This window comes from Acromyrmex echinatior, chromosome 12, assembly GCF_024713525.1.
Source record: "Acromyrmex echinatior isolate Ae372 chromosome 12, ASM2471352v2, whole genome shotgun sequence".
NCBI classification, from domain to species: domain Eukaryota; kingdom Metazoa; phylum Arthropoda; class Insecta; order Hymenoptera; family Formicidae; genus Acromyrmex; species Acromyrmex echinatior.
In genome coordinates this window covers 4,522,859-4,547,745 of record NC_141863.1, presented here as the reverse complement: position 1 = coordinate 4,547,745, position 24,887 = coordinate 4,522,859, and the positions used below count along the sequence as shown (strand labels likewise).

The following is a 24,887-nucleotide window of genomic DNA, read 5'->3' as shown; positions in this document are numbered from 1 at the left end:
GCTCGGGTCTCAATCTATCTTAAGCATGACACTCTTCTGAACATAGTAGATCAATCAAAAGTTCAAGATCAATTTAAACCGTGTCCAACCTCTTACTTGAGAATCTACTTAGCTCTATCCATGTTGGAACCGCAGATTATCAGTTTCTGCTCTTCATTCTTACTTTTTGATTTCGTTTGCAGTTTCTCAAAGACATACCGTGGTTTCTTTCCAAACCAACTCTGCCAAATTAAAAAACGATTCCTTCCCGGCAGAAATTTGATCGATGTCCTTTCTCGATCTTCGTTATCGCGCGAATATACAGGTCCTAGGACGATGGAGCGGACTGCAGGGATTTAATCTACATAGAAGAATCCCGCGAGCCTTTTTTTCACAGTATCGTATTTTTTCGAGGGAAGACAAGAACCTGGGGTACCGGCCACTATATCACATGGGCCATCGGACGGCCAAAGTTATTGCTGGTTTAGGAGTTCGTTGGTTGGCTCTTGTTGGGGCCCCAAGGGCCCGAAAACTCGTTAACAACGGGCCTTACTTGTAGTCGACGAGAGTCGTCGAGCACAGAAAAGAAAAAGGAGAAGATGGGGTGGGCGAGAAGCCGAAACGAAGTACATGAAAAGGGGCGAGCGCGAAAAATATGGTGTAGGACCCACGAGAGCTCCTAGCAGACCAATGAGAAAGGATATTTCGGGTTATCCGAGACGAAGGTCAAAGTTTGTGAAGCATGGCGAACGCGCAAACAAAGCAGAACGCGCGTCAGTGTGGCGACAAACTGCATGCAGAGAGAAGGATGACTTGCGGGCCCCGCGACTTCGGTAGCAAGCACTACCGTCGCGAATCTTTTGTCGAACGATTCGCGGAGCACGACCGATGATTGCTGATCATCGCTCGCATAGTTGCTTTTTACGTAAATTCGTAGAGACACCGTAGTTCCTTTTACCGCGAGAGGGAGAGAAAGAGAAAGAGAGTGTAATGTCTATCTTACCGAACACTACGACCGGAAGTTTCCATGTTTTATTAGTATCGTTTTAAATTAGTAAAATTTAAAATAACAATGTTTCGTTATCTTTAATACGAGGAGTATCATTATTAACTTTGTTTCTATTTTTTTATTAATATTAGATATATTTTCTATATAAAAGATAAGATTTTAAAATTGTTTTACTTATCAAGTATTATAATTACATCCTCTAAATATATTGATGAAATATTCGGTTTTTCAGCACTTTTTTATTTCCACAGTTTCATTTATTTTCTTGGTCCTTTCAGTCAGTAGGAAAGTACATCTTTAAATGCACATCGATTAAAAATATGAAGAATGAGAGAAAAAATATTCTATAAAATATCGAAATATTTATTATCACACACACAAATTAAAAGGAACTGTAAATCCAGACTTCGTCTGCAGATTGCGTCAAATCGGTAGAGAAAATCGATAGACCGAGTTATCATTGAGACACACGTGAGGCTACGATTACATCGTCGGATTTGTCGATTATCGTCGTGCAGAGACGTCGAATCGTTTAACGACGACCGGTAGAAGCGACGGGCCGCAGCAGGTCGGCGAACTTGGAGAACGTAGCAAAACCTCGAAGGTCGCGAAGTCTCCGCCGCTGTCGATCCGACGTCCCTTGGCGACCGGTCGTCGCTTGCCCATCGCCTTCAGGCGCCATGGAGGGTGACTCTTTTTCTTCTCGTTCATCCACCTCTTCGTCTGCCCATCGCCACCCTCCTTTCCTCCCAGCCCACTGCGCGCTGCGGTCCGACCCATCTTCATCTTCTTCTTCTTCTTCTTCTACTTCTTCCTCCTCCTCCTTCTTCTCCTCCTGTTTCTCTTCTTCTTTCTCCTTCTTGCTCTTCCTCCTTTTGCACATCGCAACCGTATACGGGGATTCGCACCGATACGGCTGCCGATCGCCGTATGGCAAAAAGCTAAACCTGCTCCCCATCTCGTGCGCCGCGGATCTCTTACTCTCTTTTCCGTCCTTCCTCACCGTTCTATCCACCCATATCTCTCCTTCCACCCCCTTCGGTTCTTTCTCTCTTCCTTTATCGTCTTCCTAAGCCTTGAGTTAACGTCGAATTCTTCTTTAGAACGAATTGGAGCCAAATGTGTTTCGTCACGATCGCATACGGTCGAATTAACATTTGAATAACACTTTTTTTTTTCATCTTAGTGAGACGAGCACATCTGAGATGGATTATATGTATTAAAGGATTCTTTGCGTTTTTTTCTATGTGGATCAACCGAGACGCATAAATCGTAGCTGAATCCTCAGATAAATGTGAGCGTGAGGAAGATGCTGGTTCCTATATTATGTTAGTGTGTTATATTATATTTTATAGTACATTGTTATAAATTTACATTAGTTACCATTAAATAGAGCAATGTAAAAATAATGTACTTAAGACTTTTGGACATCTGAGTATAATACTTTTTAATACTTTGTTTAAAAGACTTCATTTTCTTCTAGAGCAAAGTTTTTAAGAAAATATATCTAGGATGCTTTGACCGACTACATGCACTTAAAAAATTAATAAAATTCTTGCAAGTAAGCAATCATGCTCGATACTAAAGAATTCCTACATATTTCGCACTAGGTAAATATAAATTACGATCGCGTGGCGAGAAAAGCGATCGTGCAAAAGAGTGGAAAATAAAGGGTAAAACGTGCAGAAAAGAGAAGGAAAAGGCGGAGAAACAAGATGTGGCATGTCGTCGCGATCTAATTTTATGACTGGCGCCATGTTTCCCGTGCTGGTTAACACCACCCGTTAATCCCGAGATGTGTGCTTCGTTACTTCCATTCCTGTTTCTCTTGTCCTTTTTTGCATTAGATCTGCGTATTTAGTTCGCAACAGATTTCATCACGATAAACACGTCAGACTCGTTTCGCGTCTTCCCTCTCTTTTTTTCTTACGGCAATCAACGTTCTTCGTCACTTTTGCGACATTTCCGATAAACAGCTCTTAAAATTCCGATGACGCTGATAAGCGCGTTCTTCTGCAAGCGTGTATACCTCTATGCTAAAATTATCTCACTCTAATTCCTTTCCAGTGCAATCAATGACGCAAATGTCACCCAGAATGAATTAGGTAAGTATGCCTTCTCTTTTCGCACTACGCAAATTGATATTCGACAGTCCTCGGGAAGGACAGTAACTGTGTTCGCTCCATCGTGGGCTCTCCGTGTGATGATCGATAGGTAGCGATGTCGCGTGGCTTACGTTGATGGATGAGACCTTTCTCTTTCATCACAGTCCCACGTGCGCGCTAATAACTCCGACGTTTCACGACGCTCGTTAAATGGCTTACGTATTGATCACGCGTCACACGAGTACAGGGATAAACTCTACCTGCACTCATACGTCCATGTATTATCACGCAAATGCTAATTCATTCGCAAAAGTCTCCCAACATTATACCAAAGGTAACGTCGTCGATTAGTACCTATACGTGAGAAACGTCAACTCGTGACATCTCTTTCTCTCTCTTTACTTTTCTTTATCCGACGCACGATTAGATCTAGCTATCGCTATTCTACACTGATTGTGAGAAAAATGTTCTGGCTGTATCAACAAGAGATACGAACAAAATATGTTCTGATCACACCAATCAGAATTCTGATAATCATAATTGAATTTTGATTATCGTAATTGAATTATCTCGATTAGGATATTTGACAGATTAAGTCTTTGTAACGCTTAGGCTCATCAGACTATCATATCGTTATTCACAGCTGCCAGATAATTAGATTATGTTTTCAGTCTTATAGTTGGCCATACTGAAATTTAATCAACCGATTAGCTTAATCGGAGTTGGTGAGACCGGGCCTTAATAATTCATCGAAGCTGGCACCACAATGAACGATTTCTTTAGTGAACAGGGCTGATGAGGTTGATGTACCTCTGCTCGCAAATATTGATCCCATCACATTTGACGTCTACGTATCGCTACATCGGAATCGAACGATAATTTCGCGCGGACATTCGTCGTCCCGCGACAAATCTACCGTTACAGATCGCCACGCTCCATTAATCTACGACTTGGCCGATCGCCGCCGATTCCTCGTGAACTCGCCGGCGGGCTCTCTCTCGCATGGATCGCGCGTTCCCGCACGCGCTCAACCCGCATATGTTATACGTGGCTGCGTCCGAGTGGAGCCGATCCACTCAGCTCGTTTTCCGGGGTGGTTTCTTGGCTGTTGTTTTGATCGCGCGATCTAAGTATAGACGCGTAAGTCGTGACATCGATGGCCTGGATTCGATCGGAAGAGAATGCCCGCGATCAATCGTGACCGCCTAGTCACGCGATACTCCGATTTTTTTCATGTCATTCTCGACATAAATTAATATCGCAGCGTACACAGATAAATATATACCTTGTTTTTAGAAAAATCAACAGAGAAAAGGCACACCGTCTTACAAGTATATCTCCTTAAAAGCGCATTAAAAGAATAAAATGGTTGTAATTTATTATAATTATTAGTAATATATATATTTTACTAACATTATAATAATAATAATAATTATAAAAATGAAATAATTGGGCAATTATAGTTACAAATACCAACGCCAAAAAATAACGCCTTTTTCTTTCAGCCAATGAAATTAGGCCAAAATTTTAAGTATGCCTTTCTCTTGTTTCAATTTTAAATATATATGTTACCGTAATACATTAATATTAATGCATTAAACTGTATAACCTTTCTCGCTAATAAATTCTATCTCGAACTGTTTTACAACGCCGATACACGGATGAATAATGACGCGATTTAGGCGGACAACCGATGGCCATTTCTCGTCCATCGAACGAGTCAAGTGCAATCGTTCACCTGGAAGAGACACAAATACAAGAAAAAGATAGGAGAAATAGCCTGGCGCAAGCATCCGCGAACGTTAATCTCGAAACTTCTTTCTCGCTTGTGTTACTCTCTCGACACTCTCGGCCGACGACGCGTTGAGTAACGCGGTGATAAAGGCGAGAATGCCGCGGGAATATCACGATAATCGACCGAATGATGGATAATGATTGGGGCGGCTGCCTTTCGCGCCCCACCGGTCGGCCGACCATTATTCAATTGAATTCAATGCTACGCCGACTATTACGGAATTGACTTCGAGAACTTTCTTTCGGGCATCCGTCTCGCCGCACAGACGCTTACTTCCGTTGGCTAGCCCTACGAGAAACAGCCTGTAAGTCATCCTGATGGTCAATAAAAAAAAAACGCAGGATTGCTTCGAGGAATGCTAAATAAATTAATTTATGCCCATTTCTACCAATATAATTTAATTTTAATCTCGGTTCAACTAACTCTTCATCTTTTTCTAGTTATAAGAATCAGAAAAAGATGAAGAGTTAGTTGAACCGAGATTAAAGTTAATCTACATTGATAGAAATGAACATTATCTTAATAAATTCTTATTAGAGATCCTTTAATCAGGACATAAGATCTATGATTGCTCCGACATTTTTCGTCAATTCGTGTCAATTTCCTAAAATTTATTTTCGTTAAATATAATGAATTAATTAACACAAAGAATTTATTAAAATTTCATTTTTATTCTTATTTAATTTATGTTAATATTTTATCAAATAATAAAATATAGTTTCTCTATAATAACGCTATGTTTTCGACACTTATAATATCATAATATCACTTCAGAGCGAAATAGCACATCTTTTTCTCTCTCGCACGATTTTGACAAAAAATATCAAATCTTCCGTTACTTTTAACTGATTAGAGGGTCTCTAATTCTTAAAGATTGTCAGCATCGACATGTTCTCACGAAGATATTGTAATTCTTTGAAGTTGCGACAAATTATCTCTGTTTTTGTTATTAATCAAGAGACATCTGTTTATCGGACCCTTCATTTTAAAACGTCGCTTATCTAGTCATTCATATTTTGTCCATATTTTACACAACTCTACGTTAATGGACTCGGTCTCGTTCTCATTTGAAAGTCAACCGAGAGTGAATTTCCGCTGATAGCAAGCTCCTCGTAAACTACGCATTTTCTTCTTAGCAGAAGAAACTTTGTCGTCACTCGAGTGACTTCGAACATCTTGCGTTCGTTCGGATTCGCCACAGTAGGCTGGCTTCGAGAACAGTAAAGGGGCACCCAGACGGAAACTTGCGCCGATGAATTTATCGTCAGGCAAAGGTGTCGTCTAATTCCTAGTAGCAGAGTCGCATCACGTACGTAGACATCGAGTACACGAAGTGGAAGGCGCCGCGGTATGGCGAACCTCCTGCCGATTCCATACCATCGGATTTTTTCCCCCTTTCCTCTTCCGATCCGCAGCGCGCTAAGCATGACCACTGACATTGAGATCGTCGAGAGACTATCCATTGTATTTCGCACTTCGCACCTAGACTGCTAATATGGGCATCGTACGCCGGGACTTCCTACATCGTAGAAGCAGTGATGCCGTTTGGCCAGAAGTTTCATAATATTGCATTAAAGTGAAAAGTTCATCTAAAGATGATAAGTTGAAAAAGCAATCGAGAGAACAGGCATATAAATCTAAATTGTACAATGTTAAAAATAAAATGTTGATTTTAACTTATAGTGGACTTTCTGAGATAAAAATGTTAATTTTTGCATGTCTCAGAAAATCCATTATATGTCTATAAGTTAAAATTAACATTTTATTTTTTACAATGTAAACACAAAGAATACACAGAAACGACTTTGCCAAAGTATTTAAAAATTTAACTAGACACAAATCTGAAAATAATTTTGTTGAATCATCAAAGTAATTAGAAGACTTAAACATTAATGCTACAAAGAGTTTTAACATCCTAGCAACCAGTTTAAGCCCAATTCCATCAATGAAGATTAACTTTAATCTCAGTTTAAATTACTGTCTATCTTTTTCTATTTCTAAGAATTAATTAAGAATAAACTGAACAGAGATTAAAATTAATTTTATATACAATATATACATTGATGGGAAACCAGGTCTAAGCGTTTTACATAACTTTGATGATTCTTTGTAAAAATAAATTAAAATACACTTTTGCAGATTTCAATCTATCAGTTTGTTTTATGATGTCAAGGTTATAATTAAAATGTTCCATCCAAGAATCCTGTAATGTTCACATTCTGTAATGCATTGCTATTTCTAAAAAGATTTTTCAGAAGATTCGAAACCGGCTCTCTGACTTAGCGTTGACTACATAGATTAAAATATTATACATGTCAAATGTTCCGCGCTTGATAATAACACGATGATTTTACGTTATGGACAATCGGTTATTCTCCGATATATCCATTCATCGGTTTATTGGGGGCGGGCAACGCAACTCGTAATATTAATGACACGTCTTAATTGGTGCAGTAATAAAACGCAATTTCAGTGACAAGTCGTCATTGCCCAAGCCTTGATTTTTTTTCAAATAAACGCATCACGAAAGGAAAAAAAAATAGAAAAATTCCACCGTAATGTATATTTATGATGATCACATTTTCTATCATCACTTTCCTGTCCTTGTCTCGATCGAGCAATGGTCTTTCAACTTGCATCACTCGCATTTAAACATGGAGCCACATAACTCTTGCTATAATACATGAAAATACCACGGAAAATGTCGTGAAAATTAAATCGCTGACGAAGCGAAATTAATCAATGTTGACCTCAGCTTTAATAAAGTTGCTTTATTAAATGCTTAATTAAATGTTTACGTCAGCTCGAATATTAAAATTTCCAAATAAAATTAATATCAAATAATAATTTCATTTACTACTAACCATTTATTATAAAATCGAATTGGTAAAAAATTTATTTTATCTTTTTTCACATCAAAAAAACAATATAGAAAATTACTGAAAATTATTTAAATTCATATCAATATCAATATATTAGATTAAACAATCTCGTGGATGAATATTAGGTGTTGGAATTAATTCGTAGCGTTTTACAAGTGATGGGAAGTACTTTCATTAATGTATTTTTTAATGCTCATGTGAAATAAATAATTCTTTCATTAAAAAACGCTACGAATTAATTCCAACACCTAATATATAAAAATTAAAAATATAACTTTAAACACAAAAATAAAATTTTAATGGTTTAAAAATTATATATAAGCATAATATTTTCAATCATAATTTTTATAAGATTAATTAGAAAATATAATAGACTGTAAAGACTTTGTCATATTTATTAAAATTTTTCAAAGCACAGAGATATAATACCAATATAAATTATTCAATTGAAATAAACATATGTTAAAAAATGTACATATGTAAAAATATGCTCCTTTTTAATAAAAAATAAAATGTACATATGTAAAAATATGCTTCTTTTTAATTTCTTATATTTCGATCAGATAAAAGTCAAAAATAAAACTGACAAGTTGTTTTGAAGCTATCATTAAGATCAGATCGCGTGATGTATCATGCTGCGTGATTCTGTAATAATTCAACACACATCGCTCTGCAATATTTCACCCGAAATATTCACAATTGGATAAACGGTAGTCCGAGATCGGATAACAAAAAATGATTAAAAAAAAAAAATTATCGCCGATCATTCTTGAATCTAAAATCGAATGTACAGTTATCATGAGAAATAACGGAAAGAAAGAAATAAAAATCTTTTCTTCTCCATAGTCATTCTATGATGATAGCAGAAGTTCATCACATTATCGACATCGGGTATATCGGGTGTCCCTGACATTGGTGCACTTTCTTAGACTCGAATTAGCGTCGATTTCGTTCGAAACATACGTTTCATATATCTTAATTAACCGTGCTAATCGCACTTTTTACGTAGTGTAAACGTAATTAGTGCGCTTCTTCTAATTGACGGCGTCGAAGGTTGAATTTAGACCCATAGTTCTTATATGCTTAGAACGTCTATTACGACTAATGTAATGCCCATTTCTAACAATGCACCGAGAAAAAATTTTGGTTGAAAATGAACAAACCAGGAGATTCCATCAGAATTCTAGTTATCCTAACTACAATTATAATAAATTCAACCTGAAAATTCTGATTTATTTATTTTCAATCTGAAAATTCTGATTTCTTTATTTTACTTCCAACAGCGTCAATTTAGATCGAGTTAATGACTGTGATACGCGACGATTGAATCTTACGAAAAGACAGCACAGCCGCTGCATGAAAGTACGTAGTATGCAAAAATAGAAGTCGATTAGCACTTATTCTATTAATGTGATTGATTTTTTCTTTATATCTTCCTAGCGATGTTAAATAATAATGGCGTCGAATGCTTATTTTGTAATTATCATATTACTGCGTCTTTAGATCCTTTTTTTTATGCACACGATGATACATAATGCAGTCTAATGACTAAGTTTTCCAAGATATACGTCAGCATATATATTTATGTATGAGATTGATTTCAGAATTTATAGATATAAAAGCCACGCGAATGGACTTTTTATCATTGTAATCTCCCTCATCGGATATTGCATCTTCTTCCAAGTATAAGCGAATTAATTTTTATTAGCATATTGTAAAATATCCTCTTTGATGGAATAATCGATTCTTTTTATCCCATCTCGTTCTCGAAACATGATGCATTATCAGTATTATTATCGGGTTTGTTCCGTTCAGAATTGACAGAGAGTTTCCTATAAATAGTGACAAACGTGATGCTTCTCTTGTTACGCTACCAGGAAAATACGAATTTAGTTTACTAACCTGTACACGAGTATATTCCACGGAGACTATTTCTAGGATCTATAAATCCAAAAAGAATGCAACGGATTCCCTTCACGATCAGGATTCCTCTTATCGTCTGCGGCGCGCGTCCATTGACAAAGTCACGAAGCGACATCGCGTGCGGAATATCGCATCGAATTCGATGAATATCGCGGAAACTCAAGCTAACCAGGAAGAATACTAGCGTCTTGTTTACGTGATATTACAGCGTGCGACTTCGACTCGATTAATTTATAAAAAGATTTATTTTCTGCAAAAATGACAAAAAGGACTGCTTTGGTGAAATATATATAAATTTAGCAACATAAGAATCTGAAAATAATTTTCGATTATCAAAATAATTATGTATAACGTCAAATACGATGAGTTGTAAAAAGTTTTGATGTTTTGATACTTGAGCGTCCTACGTAATTATTTTGATTTGATCTAATAAAATTATTTTTAAATCTGTATATCCGAAAATCAACAACTATATTTTTAATACATAATAAACGATATTTTCAACTAAATATGAGAACTGTCCCAATAGGATTTAGTTTCCTCTCTTAAAACAAATTGATATTTACGGCTCAACAATTTTTTACACATTCTTATTGAAATTATCGAAATTATTGAAATTATTTAGAATTTCGGGGAGGAGGACAGCCTCACAGCCTCCCCCTCCCCCTTGGCTACGCCACTGTGCATATCTAAATTTTTACATTCCGTGTAGTATTGTTTTAATTTTTCTAATACCAATTTAGCCAAAAATACAAGGATTAAATAGAAATTAATAAACGAGAAATAATCACGTTTATTTGTAAATTTCATTGAAATATTTTCTCTCACTCTTGAAAATATCAATTATCTACGCTTTTAATATACATATGTCTATATGAGCAATATTCGAAGAAAGCGTGGAATACAACATTAAGTAAGGATGAGTCACTTTAACTAAGTCGTTCTCGAAAGATAAATATGAATTAAACATATCTATTCAAATACACATTCGCTAATCGACGATGCTTATGCGCTGGAGAGCGTGGACCTTCGTCGAAATAGCCGAAAGAGATATGCGCATTCATGTTCGAAGTGATATAAAGGACCTTGAATCATTATTGTCGAGGTCGCAAATTAATATAGAATTTGATTCGCCTAATGTGACATTGACATTTAGTATTTGTGCTTGCATAGATGAGTATATATTTGTACAGAGAAAACAAAAGAAAAGCAAACAAATCACGAAATGTATTCGTGGAACAATACTTCTTATCTTTATAAATTTCATTTAGTTATAAATGATTATATTATATATGTAATTTAGAACCACGTAGATTAATGATGAAATATCTGAGCAAATAATATAAATACAAATAAGAATTTGAGATAAGAATTTCAAGCATGTTGGCTAATGCAAAACGTTTTGATATTCCAGTAACTAATTAGAAAGTCCTACGCAATTATTTTGATTGCCCAAAAAATTATTTTCAGATTCGTATCTAGCTAAATTTTTGAATACTTCGGCAAAATCATTCTTTCTGCGTAAAAATTTAGCTAGATACAAATCTGAAAATAATGTTGTTTAAACTATCAAAATAATTACATAGGACATTCAAGCTGGAATGTAAAAATTTTTTACAATATTGCTTCTCATGCTTGAATGTCTTACATAATTATTTGGATAGCCCAACGAAACAGTGTTATATCTATATAACTAAATTTTTAGATACTTTAAAATCGTTCTTTCTATGTACATTTTATCCAAGAAGACTTCTTATTGGAGAAATTCGTGGCTATGCGAAAATCATCCGACGAATCATTACATGAATCGCGTGTTGCAAATTATTCTAACAAACACAGTTCTGCAGTAATTTAACCACGGACAATCTCTGCACCGTGTACCCTATCATGCGCGCTGTTGCCTTCGATCCAAGTGGACTCCAAGGCCTGTTATTCGATCTGACCTTAATAGATACTCTTCGTCGTCCCTCGAAAGATAAAACCTTTTGTCAGTACCCGTTGCGGGTTAAAAGACCCTTTTAAAGAAGTCGGACTTCGGGATGATTGTAAAACGACACTTCCGTTTAAAGAGTCTGTGACCGTTAAGCAACGGAATATTACCAGTCGTCACATACAGTGGGATTGTTCCATATGCGCGGATAAGGACCTCTTGAAAGCGGAATAGTAAACAGATAAGAGTCGGAACACAAATCTTTGCATAACGCATAAAGCATAAAAAAATCAAGAGTCTTTTATTTGATGGAAAGGAAGAAAATAAAGAACTTTGATTGGTTCATTTCCTTATGCATTATGCGTTATGCATTATGCAAAATTCTGTGCTTCTGTCTTTTGATGAAACTAATCTAGAATTTCAGAAAGCACAGTGTATCTTCTTAGCTTAATCCTTAGTACACATGATAGTTCATTCATATACAGCTCATTTCTTTTCTTTGAAATACTATATAGAAAGAACGGTTTTGTTAAAGTCTCTAAAAATTTAGCTAGAAAATAATTTTGTTGGGCTATTGAAATAATTATGTAGGATGCTCGAACTGGTTGCTAAAATGTCGAGACTTTCTGCAGCATTGTTCATCATGCTTAAGTTTTTTATATAATAATATCATATGATCTAACAAATTAAATATTTTTAGATCTGTATCTATCTGAATTTTTAAATAGGTATTTCAATAAAATTATTCTTTTCGTATAGAAACATTTGGTTAAATAATAATATCTATTTTTCCTCTTTTTTTTTTAAATATAAAACTATATAAATATTTTCTAAAGAATTATTTAATAATTTTTGTACACTTGTAAAAGTGATGAAAATTAATACTAAAGGAACATCCTTTCTCTTTTATACATTTCTTTTTCTCTAAATATTTTCTCAAGATTTTCATCGAAAGTTATTCGTCCAAACTTAACGCATTTTCATCTTCCGTCTGATATTGTCAGTCAAAACAATTTTAATATTTTTTTTTATCTTTTGACTGTCATCGCTTCCTTTATTTTCTTCTTCAGGAAAGCGACATACGGCACGATGGATCGATTGGTCTCACTCATTACCAACGTCATTGAGACGTGACCCTGAATGCAAACACGCTAGCCAAGTTCGCGGTCATTTCACATTTCGTGATCGCGCAAAGGAATGACATGGATTATGACATCGCTGGCACTCGTCAAATGCAAATCAGGTGTCCTCATCGGGCGATGAAGCGAACGAGTTTGTTGAGGTGGACCAGATGGATCAAGTAAAGCGTTCGGTTAAGAAAAGAAAGAGAGAAAGAGAGATTGAAAAACTGATTTGTGCACAGCGAGATGCAGGCACATTGTAATTCACTGATGATCAGAAATGCCAGTTGACATAAAGTATGAATGAGAATATCGAGGACTCATCGTCGCGCACTCGTAATTCGTCTCGTGTGTGACGCGTGCCAAGATTATCTCATGCTTCTCTTATTTCATCTGCCATCTCTACTAATTTTTTTCACATCGTTTTCTCTCAAAAGAAATTTGTGTTTTATTTCAATAACTTGTAACATTCTCCATGGTTATAATTTCAAATACATAAAATAATGTTCAACTATGAATTTTAGATTATTATGGGTTTACTTCAAAAAAATTTTATCTCTTTCTCTCATTTTTATTTTTATATTTGATTTGTATTATCTATACTTTCGTATTATTTCATATTTTTTATTTGCTTTTAGTGTTTGTTTTTTTTATTTTTTTATGTTCTTAGAGGGCTTGAATAGTAATAAACGCTATTACCCAGACAAAATACTATTATAAAAGATAACTTAAAAAAAAAAGACATATTTTCGTCATCTTTCTATGGAAGATATTTTTCCGTTATTTTGGTACTTTTTATCACTTATTCGCTAGTAGTACGCGGGATTGCCAGACGGACATGGAGTTCAATTTCTCGTGTTTGAAAATCAAGATAGAATAAAAGGTGCATTATGCGAAATTTTACGCGTGTTCTAATAGAATCACCTTCAGGAAAAACAATTAAAAAATTGACTCAGTTTAAAAATCATGTTAATATGATGTTAAAATATTTAATATCATCTCAATTTTAGGACTAATAAGAAATGTTTTTTCTGAAGGTGATTCTGTAAATTATGTAAATTGTAACCACTTTTTCTAACACTTTCTCACAAATCTTACATTTTAACGTATATTTTTTCTCCTCCGTAAAATAATGCCGGATCAAGTTCTATTTATCAGATTCAATCATTATATCTTCATTTATACCGTGTTCACGGTACAAGTGCACTTTCGTTTTTGTAATATTATATAAAATTTCGTTACAGTTACCTTAACAGTTACCTTTACAGTCGCTACCTTAATTTAATTTGCACACGATTTTGTTTTTTGACAAATTTCCATATCCAATTTGTAACAATTTTTTACCTGTCATTTCGATACATTGCGTTCTCTAACACATACTGTGCGTGATAGACTATAAAACAATATCAACATAACACGTACACTATAGTTATTAATACAGAAGTTGCGTTATTTCGCGAATGAAATAGCTATACTTTTTTATCACATATTTCTATATACTTTTATACTTTCTAAAATCTTTTAAACTTTTATATTGTTCTTTCATTAGATATTTCTGCCATATTTCTCTCTCTATTTCTACAATATTATTCTCTTCTACTTTTTTTACATTTGTCCAAGGCTATATATGGACTTTTATTTTGGTTTTTATTTTATGTATTTACGTACTTTTTATGGTTTTTATTTTAAGACTGTTTTGGTATAATGCAACATTGCATGCAGCAATATTGCTGCAAATTCTGTGCTGTATGGGCTGTGATTGCATGATGATGATCTTAAATATCTACCGATCTATTTTATATCACAGGTAAAATTAGAAAATTACATATTCAATCAGACAATTACATATTCAATCGAAAATTTAATATATACCAATAGGGCAATTAGAATATAATCTATTTCTTGTTCTGAGCTCTTACGTCTAGTTCTACCAATATAAAATCTTAATTTTAGACCAATATTCAGAATCGATTTTTATATTTAAGACTGTCTTAAAGATATAGTCTTAAGATGTCACAAGTAAATCACAGAACAGTAATTAACATTTTAAGTCATTACTTAAGACGATCTTAAAATAAGGACAGATTATGAATATCTTAATCTTGATTTAATTCATCCATTATTTTTTTCTAATTCTTAGATCTAGAAAAGTAAGTTAAACCGAGATTAATGTTAATTTAAATTGGTAGAAATTAGTCTCCTTTGCGATTCAGAAAGAAATACCGTGTAAAAATGATTTTTACTCTCGTACTTGAATTTTTTTTATTCATCCTGCGTGATGTAATTCACGGTAAAACTAATAATGCGTATAAACCAATTCTCATCGACCGGTTTCGCTAAGTCGTGCACTATATAACGAGAGCATTCCCTTGTCGATAGCAGGCCGCCGTGCCGGGCACGGGTTTGCATCGAGATGCATAATAGACGTCTTCCCCCGCGTTCAACACACGAAACCTGTCTTCCTCTCCCATCGCGACTGAAGGTGAATTCGCATGGTTCGTTCCTGATGATCGTCCTGAACGAATCATCATAAATGAAACTTCAAAATTATGATTAAACTCTTCATAAAGTGAACAATTGTATAAAAATGCTTATAACGCCGATTTATAATATAGTTCAAGTCATTATTTGACACAAACGAAACCTGTGAAATTTCTCTCTAGGTTTATGCTTAACGGATTTGTTCTTATCTCGATTCAACATTCTACACGCAAATGAATACCATCCGCAGTAAAACCTGTTATTAATGTATTTATTCCAAGAGTGCCAGTAAATACGTTCAAAACTCGATTGGAGTTCATTAAGGTGAACGTGCTGTCTCGCGAGAATGGACATCGTGATCTAGTGTATATAAGACCTTACAGTACCACGGATTGTATGCAACGTATGCACCTGTGTCTCAGCATGCGAATGCACTACTCATGAGGGACCGGTTCGTAAAGGTCGAGCATTATACCGAGGTCGTTTTCTCCGCGGCTGAAGATCGATGATAACTTGTTTAATTCGCATGGCCTATAACGCGCGATGATGCTCAATGGATTATTACATTAGGCATTTTATTAAAAGATTATATCTTCACACAAATATTGGCATTGTTGAAAATTATATTTGTATAATTTCCATCGCGTTAATGATCATGAAAATGTGAAGCATCCCTGTTATCGGTCAAGCAAAAATTTGTCAAGTAAAAAAATGTAATTTATATCAGAGATTTTAAATAAATGTATTGTTTACTGACTTATTGCAGAAGAGCAGAACAATATATGAGTTTATTAAAAGCAAAATTTATTATAATAAAAATTAATAGAGCAATTAACTTTAATAAGAAACATTAATTTAAGGAAATTAGATCGTTAGGATAGTATATACGAAATAATTATGTAAAATTTTATTCATGCAATTTTTTATTGCTAGAGGAAATAAGAAACAAACACATAAAGATTAATGTGATGTAATAGATGATGTATTCATACAATATTCATTATTTTTATTGCAGAAATCAGAATTTACTACGTACTCGAATATTATCGGAATCACACAAGTTCTACGAAATATAAATTATGCATGATCAATAGCAAATCGCTGTAATTATTAAAATGTACAGAGAATTTAAAAATTATTACGCTTTTAATCTCAATTACAGAATGTAGTAATATATCATTTTGCAAATTATTGGAAATAAATTATTTCTATCGTTTGTGAGCGAGCTGGATAAAAAAATATTGCTACAAAAAGAATCTTCTCGATTTTTGAAAGAGCAATTTAAGGTAGAGGAAGAACGTCGCGATAAAGATAACAATGGGAAGTTTCGTGAATCTTGGAGGTCGATCATACAGACGGGAGATGCATTGTTGGGCGCAAACGTCGCAAAGCGTGCAGGAGTGCAACCTCAGAGGGACGAGAGGTGATCGAAGCCCAGAAGGAGAATAAGGAGGAGAAGACAGGGGGCAGGAGAGAGAAAGGGGCAGGAACGAAGGAAGGCGAGAAAAAGTCGCGGACGTTAAACCGCCCGCTCGCTCTCGGCCTTAGGATAAAAAGATACGACAGAAGAGGCAGGAGAGGAGAATAGAAGAGAGAGAAGAGAGGTGAAGCGAGTATAGGATGAGGTCGTGGAATGGAAGAGGGCGGTCGGAAAAGGAGGATGAGATGAGATGAGGATGTATCGGGGGTGGGGTGACGAGAGAGCCGAGGGAAACACGGCGAGACGAGGAGCGCGAAGAGGGAATCGGAGAAAGAAGAAGCTGTCGTGCTGGGCCTGTTCTACCGAGGTCGCACGTACGTCCGTATAATACTCGTAATACATGTAATACGGATAATACCTGTAATACCTGTGTAACGCATTATACACCAGCGCGCCCAGCGAGACCGGCTGGCTCTCTCGTGGTGGCAGGCGACGACGACCGGTCGTATTTTCGCGTCCTTGCGACTTTCCAAGGGATTCCTGAGTGCCAGCAGGTGATTAGGATTGAACGGGAATGAAACGCTATTGATGAAAATCGCGTATCGTACGTGTATTTTTGTTTGTGCGCCGGCAAGGAATTATATGCATGCGAATATGTATTTGAGGGAAGCAGGAATAAAAAGCAGAATAAAAGAAAAGACTAATCTAAAAATGAACAAGGAATTTTTACATTGTTTTACTTTCTTGCGATGATAATGACTTTAAAATAAGTCGAAACGGATTTTGAATATTGTATTTTGACGTGATAAATTGTTACATTGTAAAAAATGTACTAATTACTGTGTTAACTCTCATTATGTCTATTTTTTTTATTTTGAACACTGAGGATCTTCATTTATTAATTATTAATCTGAATCTAATATCTATTTTTATTTTTGGAGAAAATAAACAATTTTCAAAATAGCTTTGAATTGACGAGTTTGTTTTTTTAAATCTTAACATTACACAGAAAGATAACAGTTTTATTGAAGCATCTGAAAAATTTAGCTTACAGCTCAGATCTGAAAATTTTATTTATCAAATAATTATTTGATAAATAACTTTTTTTCAGATCCGAGCTATAAGCTAAATTTTTAATGTGCTTCAATAAAACTGTGTAATGTTTAAAAGATTTAAAAAAGCGAACTCAAAGATTGGAACTGTGACATCGGACGTATATCTCAATCGAATTACTTGAATTATCCTTGGCGTGAATTTTTCAAAACGATAATCAATGCCATAGAGATGAAATCACGCGATGGTCATGAAGAGATAAGAGAAAAAGCATCGAAGGATGACAATGATGCTACTGAGAAGTCGTTTCGTACGCACCGTACGTGTCGTCGATGCGTGCAAGTACCTGCCTGAAAATAATTATCAACGATCGATGGAGGCGAAGGTAATTTTTATTACCAATGAAAGTCTCCGAGACAGTCGTCCTTCCGAAACATAGAAAATTGCAACGCCACGTTGCACACTGCATAGAGATTATCGTAAAATAATTTTTTTTTAACATAAATAAGCGAAGAAGCGAAGGCCAAAACGAATTATTCGGTCAAAACGAATAAAAAAAGTAGATTTCATGCTTTGCGAAGGTTTGCTAATTTTAGAGCGCTTCTTTAAATCACGATCGGATCGTGAATCGGATAGCATAGCTTATGTCTACACGTAGCTACATCGAGAAGAGCCGCATAGCGATGTGAATGGAGGTGCACAGGAGTAGATAAAGAAAAACGAAGAAAGAGAGAAGAAAATGCGGGGGAGAAGGGAAGCCGATAAGAGATGGGAAGGGAGTCGAAGGGCAGAGGGATGGGGACGAGTCGACGAGCGAGACATGGATATATCGTACAGCTAAGGCTAAGTTAGGATGAGGATAGCGGCGATTATCTTAACGATCCCCTGCAGCAAAACCTGAACGGCAACCCGTTCCGGCCCCGTCCGTCGTCCCGGCTCTAGTATAGTATGTACCAGCTAATGCTGTGTTGCTGTTGCTGCCGCTTGGCTCCTGCCAACGATGTTGTTGCTGCTGCAAAAGGAGCACGACGGAGTTATCCAACGTTAAGAGGGGAAAGGATAGAAGAGCCAGCTGAAAATAGCTTCAGCAGCCGCCAGCAAGAGCTTCGCGAGACCAGGCGAGTTCAGAAATCCTTCTTCGCTCACCGCCGTTCCCGCGATCTTCCTCTTTCCCTTCTTTCCTTCCATCGTGAGCGACTTTAGGCGAGATTATCACTTGCGAACGCGAGTCTATTTATGCAAACGCTTCCGCTCTTTGATGCCCAACGCGAAACTGAAACTCTACGTTTGAAACTGAAATTCGTTATATTATCGAGGCTAATGATTCCTTCTTTATATATATTTTTCAAACACTTTCGAACGTCCAGGTCTGCGGATGGTTCGCCAAAACTTGTCCACACAGATGCTTGTCCTCAGATTTTCATAGTTCTTATAATTAATCTAAAATCCAGTCTTAAAATATCATAAATAACAACAAAGCTGTATTAGCATCTTAAGACAATGGGCGCGTTCAGCGAATACAATGAGGGTGCACTCGTTTCTTGTGGTATAGTCTTCTAAATTTATCATGGATCTAATCACAGGCAATAATTACTGAGCGCTCACTCAACCGTTGGGTTCACTGAACACAATCATTACTTAACTATCCGGAATTAACGATGAGTTTATTGAACCCATTCAATTATAAATCTTTTTATTAAAAATGCCAAACAATTCAATTTTTTTGTTACATCGCCGCAAATTTGAATTATTCTTATTGAAATACTTCTTTTTTGTATGAGATATTATTTTGATTCCTCTCGAATTAATTAAGAGTGCCTATTAATTAATATAAATTAAACGAGTCTTATAGATTCAGCGTCAGTAATTGTGTTACCATCATCATCTCCAGATAGTTAAGATAATTTTGAAATATAAACAGACTATGAATACCAGCCATAATCTCGACTTTATGTTTTCACCGTGACTTCTGTCATTATTCTTTGGACATTTAAATGATAGATAATAATCTAAAATTTCTAGTCTTTTTAATACGTTGCACATTTAATATGTTGCAATATATATTTGAAAATAATAGAAATATTCCTTCATTATATTTGAGCCTTTATTAGGTTTCCGAATTTCATCGATCACGGTAGCAGAAAGGGATCCTTAAGATATAGGCTGATATGCCATTTTCATCGCGAAGTGAGATACATGAGGGTCAAATGGAAAAAAAGAAGGACAATCGCACGATGTACGCGTCAAATGAAAGAACAATTACACCGTGCCTGGTGTACAGAGAGGATGAGAAGAGACGGACCTTGGGCTCCTTGCGAGATAATCATAACGTTACACGACGATCCGCGCCATAATGCCGTATAATGTCTCCGGCACGATGTACATTGCGAGATTATTTACCGAGAGTCTGTCGCTAAAAGTGGGATCACCACCGAGGATTGACTCTCATATCGCTTCCTCTCGCCTCGGTCGATTCACAAAATTAGAAACTCGTGGCTATTCCTGGATAATAGGATCGCGTGTGCGTCCATCGCACGAAAAAAAAGGAGCTTCGACCGTCGCTCGCTCGATTTGTGGGTCAGGGAGGCACGAGAGGAGGCGAGAAGGAAGAAGAGAAGGCGGCAAAAGGAAGAACCGAGCCGCCATCGACAGGACGCTGTCACCTGGTTTGCCACGTGTCGTCATTATTTCATAACCAACGGAAAATCTACGGTACATTAGCAGGTTGTCTGTCGCAAAAATACTTTAAATTGTTTGATAAGAATAGACTTTTAAAAATTATTAAGTGGAAAACTTTTTTTAAATTTAGGTCTGTATTGTGCATTGACAAGAAAAGATCCAGATAAAATATCTTGTTGATTTTGGAGAATTTGATATCAATATGGAGAGGTCGCCGTCGTAAAATGTAATACGTAAGGATCAATGGGCCAAAAGATCAAAGAAAAATTTTAAAATTTGAAATGGCTGCAGGCGTGACGGATAAACGACTGATTATCTCGTGTTCGAAACTGACTAGGTAATATCATTTTTTGCTATTTTTCCTTCACATTTATTTCTTTTTGCGTTTATAACTTATTCTATGATTTTGTAAAAATATTTCAAGAAAATTTATTTTTGTAAGAACTATAAACCTTCGTTATAAAAAATAGAAATAAAATTTAAAAAATCTTTTAAAAAGATTAAAATATATATTAGCTTTTTATAATGAAATATGTACTGTAATTAAAACTGTGAATTTTAATAATAATAAAATAACAAATAATTTCAAATACAAAATAAAAAATTTAATAAAAATTTATAATATTATACAATACATGCTACAATTAAAGTTAAGAAGTATCTAACGAATTATTTTTGTATCACAATAAATTATTATATACATTGCAGTTTGAAGGATGATAGTTATTGTAAAAACACATCGTATACAAAACTGTTACATCTCACGTTACATTAACAGAAATGTAAATAACGAACAAATGTTAGCATTTATTAAATGTTCATGGTACTATAAAAAAAATTAATGTACATTTTGATCTTTTTAAATGACTTTTTTTCTTATTTTATTTTTATTTTTTATAACGAAAGTTCATAGTTCTTACAAAAATAAATTTTCTTGAAATATTTTTGCAGAATCATAGGATAAATTAAGAACACAAAAAAGAAATAAATATGAGGGAAAAAATAGCAAATAATTACCTACTCCGTTTCAAATACGCGATAACCAACCGTTTACTATTCTTTACATGTGTAGCCATTTCAAATTTTAAAATTTTTCTTTGATACTTTGGCCCATTGGCCTTTAAATGTTATGTATTACATTTTATGACGTCAAACTCTATTTTAATAACAAATTTTTCAAAATCTGCAAGATTCATACCTGAATCTACTTGTGAGCGAAAAGTATAGGTATTTGTACCCATAATTGCACGGTAAAATTAATATTATTAACATTAATACATAACTATAAAAATGGAGCTCCTAATTATTTTATCATGTAATTATTGTCACTTATACTAAATATTGTTTTCCCAGGGTATATAATTTTTGTTCTCTTGACTACGTCGCTATTTAGCGATACTCACATCTTCAAAATTAATTACATAAATTGCAACTAATTACTGTACCGATACCAAAGAGATCGCTTCTTTTTATAAAGCAAAAAAGCAAAGATAAACCCACGCGTTTAATTACGATAATCGATTATACGATTACGAAACTCGTGTGTATGAGAGAAACGAAGAACAAAATTAAATTCCAACATTGCGGTCAGCAGTCTGGATTGGATGGGAGGAACCGCTAATTATATCATTAATTAGCGAAAAAGCAGACGGTAACGACAAGCATTCAACGAGCCAGCTGCAGTCACGATATTGTAGTCTGCAGCTGCAGTCACGATGTTGTAGTCTACCTCGATGTGACTACCACCATGAAAATCGGATTCAGTTTGGGATAAAATTAGGAGTCAAGTAGTCAAGGTCGACCGGACCTGCCTAAACGTTGACTTGCCTTAGCTTCTTCTTTTTCTTCTTCTTCTCCATCCATTTCTTCATCTTTCTCCACATTCTTTTTAAAATCTGAAACCCCTGTTGCTATAGCAACAACTTACTCGCGTTGTGTCATTTTATGGAATTCCATACTAATATTACGTAGAATAGAATAGGTGTTTACACTTTACACAATACACAACAAATGTGTGTGTGTGTATACACAAAATATGTATATACAAAAATAATAGCTTTTAACGTCTTTTATTTAGTATCATTTAAGCCCAATTTCACAATATATGACTACCTAAAAATTAAAAGTCACCAAGAAATTCATGAATAAATTTCATTGGTGAAATCTGTTAATAATCCTTATTCTTTAGGTAACAATGTATTGTGAAAATGAATCTTAAGTAAAGAATGACCTAAGTGACGAGCAAATAGGAATATAAAAAAGTAGTAAACGCAATTATTCATACATTAATCAATACAAGATATAAATCTCATACACGGAAAGAATAATTTTATTGAATTATTTAAAAATTTAAATAGATAAAAATATGAAAATATGAAAATAATATTATTGGACCATTAAAATAATTATGTAGAAAACTCAAACTCATGATGAGCAATGATAGAAAAAATTTTGACATTCTAATGATCAGTTCGAGCATCTTATATACCTAATTATTGTAATAGTTCATCAACAAAATTATTTTTATATCTGTATCCAGCTAAATGTTTAATTGTACGTTTTTTCTGTGCGTGTCTCATATTTATTAATATATGAATAAATTATATATATATATATATATATATATATATATATCTACTTTTTTATATCTTTACTTATTCATTTCTCTGATCATTTTTTACTATTAATGCTTTGCATATAATGAGCTAAACAAGCTTTTATATGTCTTTTATTTAATCTCCACATCATACCCTCGAGCGAAGAAAACCGATACCTATCGAAGTAAGGTTTACTTCGCGTAAACAATGCAGCACGTCGAAGGACCGTTCGTCAGGACCACTCTTGCAGTTGCATAAGAAAATCCTTGGAGCTAGGATACGAGAGCTACCAAGATATGAGAACCTTTTTAGAATTTTTCATTTCCCTAGCAAAGGAAGCTATAGGCTTGCAGAAGTATACATTATATGCTGTCCGAGCAAACAGAAGACGCAATAGAAGTTATCCTCCTCACAATCGTATCCTTCAGTGCTTCGACATCTTCGCATTTTCATATTTTGCATTTTCATACTTCGCATTTTCATACTTCGTATATGTTCTCACGAAGAGGAAGAAATCCGTCTTCGCAACGGTACAGCGTGATTTGCTTCGTAAATAAACAAAGGGATCAAGTCGCATGCCAGACCACGAGATCGTCAGTCATCGAAGTGCATAGCGATTTAACGAAAGCCATGCACAAATCAAGGGTCGTACAGGGGAAACGCTCTTCGCGGGGCGTTGCACGTACGAAGGACGCGTGGATTCAGCGATGCCTCACTGTTAACGATCGGTGTATCCAGTATCGGTTGATCAACAGTGATTCATCGTGATTAAACAAGAATCACCGGTCGTTAATCGAACACGCATGATTGCCAAAGGTGAATGGAGACGCATACACGGTTTTCACTGCACGTGGCTTACAATGAGAGTTGACGTAAACGAGACGTTGCACAGTCTAAAGTAAGTTAAATTATCCAACTGTACATGTTGAATGTCAATCAACGGTGATTGTAAAATGGAATTTTCCAATTAGTTATCTATCGCAAATTATTCCCACGCAAAAGAATTATTCTCGTAACAAAGTATTGTAATATATGTAGATAAAAAAAATAAATAAAAACTAATAGACGCTCAACAATAAACAATAGATAAAAATAATGTAATCTTATAATTATAATTACTTTAAAATTGTATCTTTAGCGCCTTATGACCTATGTTCATACTCTCATATTTTTGTCTATTATAAAAAAAATAATTTTGCTGAAATAAAAATTTAGCTATATACACAGATCTAAAAAATTTTTATTTTTTGACTATCAAAATATAATAGTTATTATAAATTCACAACTCAGTAACACAGATCGCCTAGATCGATAGTATAACGGTGTCCTTTGAGTATTTCGCGCCAAGATATTGCTAAAAAAATCTTATTGGCAGTTCATGATTCATCACCGACGAAACGATTATTTAACAAGTTAATTATCAACGTCGCACACTTGACTGGAAAATTTACAAACGATATCTTAATTGATTCAGTTCAGGAAAGTTTTTTTGTGATCGCGAAACAATGATAAAAAGATATCGTTTGTAAATTTTCCAGTCAAGAAAAAACATTGGGATAATATAAAACAATCATTGTGCGTAATGAAAATCAGACGGCAAGCAGAATTATTCACGAAATCCTTGCTTCTATGGAATATCGCAGACCGCTGTTCTCCTATAATATAAGGTAATAAAATTCCGACTTTATGCGCACCAGCGCTGTCCTCGATGTGTGTTCTGGACTGTGAAAAATCGTGTCTGTACTAATCGGCATTGTTCACCGGGGATGAATGAGACGAAAGGACAAAGTGGTGTGACGAATCAATTTAACGGGAATTTCGCATACTCCGAGTTTCAGTTTTCGTGCAATATGACATTGCATAGAGAAGGTCGCAAAAGAAAGGAACATGCAAAATTTTATCGTTCTGTTAAA

General features: G+C 35.0%; 1 protein-coding gene and 1 long non-coding RNA gene across 5 annotated transcripts in view; both read right to left on the bottom strand.

Moving 5' to 3' along the window:
- Positions 1-24,887, bottom strand: part of S6KL (ribosomal protein S6 kinase like) — a 62,442-nt gene that overhangs the window by 16,541 nt on the left and 21,014 nt on the right. The gene's annotated exons all lie outside the window — the stretch shown is intronic.
- On the bottom strand, positions 5,689-22,946 carry LOC147907753 (uncharacterized). Its single transcript, XR_015546899.1, has 2 exons — positions 13,814-22,946; positions 5,689-13,668 (listed from the first exon to the last, which is right to left on the bottom strand). It is a non-coding gene; the product is annotated as an uncharacterized LOC147907753 (long non-coding RNA).